The following is a 1,525-nucleotide window of genomic DNA, read 5'->3' on the forward strand; positions in this document are numbered from 1 at the left end:
ACATAAGCAAAGAAGAGTAGTTCAAGAACAGCAAGAGGATCAAGTCATCATGGAGCAACAAGATCAATTTCCAAGACCTAGGAACATTGGTGCTGGATATGCACCCAACACCCACAACCAAAGAGCTGGTATTGTGCCTTCTACTGTTGCAAACAACAATTATGAGATCAAGAGTGGATTGATCTCCATGATTCAAGCCAACAAGTTCCATGGGTTGCCAATGGAGGACCCCTTAGATCACCTTGATGAGTTTGATAGGATATGTGGTCTCACAAAGATCAATGGAGTGAGTGAGGATGGCTTCAAGCTTGGGCTATTCCCATTTTCCCTTGGAGACAAAGCTCATCTTTGGGAGAAGACTCTTCCTACTGGAGCAATAACCACATGGGATGCTTGCAAGAAGGCTTTCTTGGCCAAGTTCTTCTCCAATGCTAGGACTGCTTGATTGAGGAATGAAATTTCTGGGTTTGCTCAAAGGAATAATGAGAGCTTTTGTGAAGCTTGGGAGAGGTTTAAAGAATTCCAGACTCAGTGTCCTCACAATGGCTTCAGCAATGAGTCCCTACTAAGCACTTTGTATAGAGGAGTACTTCCCAAGATCAGAATTTTTCTTGACACAGCTTCTAATGGCAACTTCCTCAACAAGAATATGGAAGAAGGATGGGAATTAGTTGAGAATCTTGCTCAGTCAGATGGCAATTACAATGAGGACTATGACAGAACCATAAGGTCCACCTCCACTGACCAAGAGGACAAGTGCAAGAAGGATTTGAAGATGGTCAATGAGAAACTTGACAAGATCCTCCTTAGCCAACAAAAGTCCATTCACTTCATTGGTGAAGAAGAGGTTCCAGTTCAAGAGGGGGAGAGGGAATTTGTTGAACTCTGTTATATGCAAAACCAAGGTGGATTCAAAGGCTACAACCAAGGAGGAGGGTTCAAGAACTACACCCTCCCCTATAGAAGCACAAATGTAGCCAATCCACAAGACCAAGTCTATCCACCTCCTCAGCCTGAACAACAAAACAACTATGTCCCCAAGCAACAACATCAAATGTTCCAGCCACAATTGTGTCCCCCACCAGGGTTTCAGACTAACCAAGGCCAGGAACAAGACTTAAGAGCAACGATGCAACAATTGTTGATTGGGCAAACAAATGGAAAGATTGAGGCAGCAAACAGATTTGCCGAGCTGAAGAAGAGGATGGAAGATATTTACCGTGAACTTCATGCCAAGTTTGACACATTGACTTCCAGGGTTACCACTATGGAGAGTCAGCTAGCTTCTACCCAACAGCAAGACAACAACAAGGGCAAAGCTATTATGCTATCTATCGAGTTTGCTAATGCTATCAATCTCTGCAGTGGAAGGGTTCTACCAACAAGACAGGGAGCATTACTAGACACTGAGGACAGTATCGATCAAGTTGGGGAGGATTTTCAACAAGAAGAGACTCAGAACAAAAACGCTGTCGAACTCGACGTACCACTCGACCGAGTGAGTGATCGAGTACCCGATCGAGCA

The 1,525-nt window shown here is 44.2% G+C and overlaps 1 non-coding gene across 1 annotated transcript; it reads right to left on the reverse strand.

Annotated features, from left to right (window-relative positions):
* Positions 1–442: 442 nt before the first annotated feature.
* On the reverse strand, positions 443–549 carry LOC147919417 (small nucleolar RNA R71). The gene has a single exon (XR_015594277.1). It is a non-coding gene; the product is annotated as a small nucleolar RNA R71 (small nucleolar RNA).
* Between the last annotated feature and the right edge of the window lie 976 nt (positions 550–1,525).

This window comes from Camelina sativa, chromosome 20 (genome assembly GCF_030686135.1).
Source record: "Camelina sativa cultivar CO46 ecotype springtype chromosome 20, ASM3068613v1".
Classification (NCBI taxonomy): domain Eukaryota; kingdom Viridiplantae; phylum Streptophyta; class Magnoliopsida; order Brassicales; family Brassicaceae; genus Camelina; species Camelina sativa.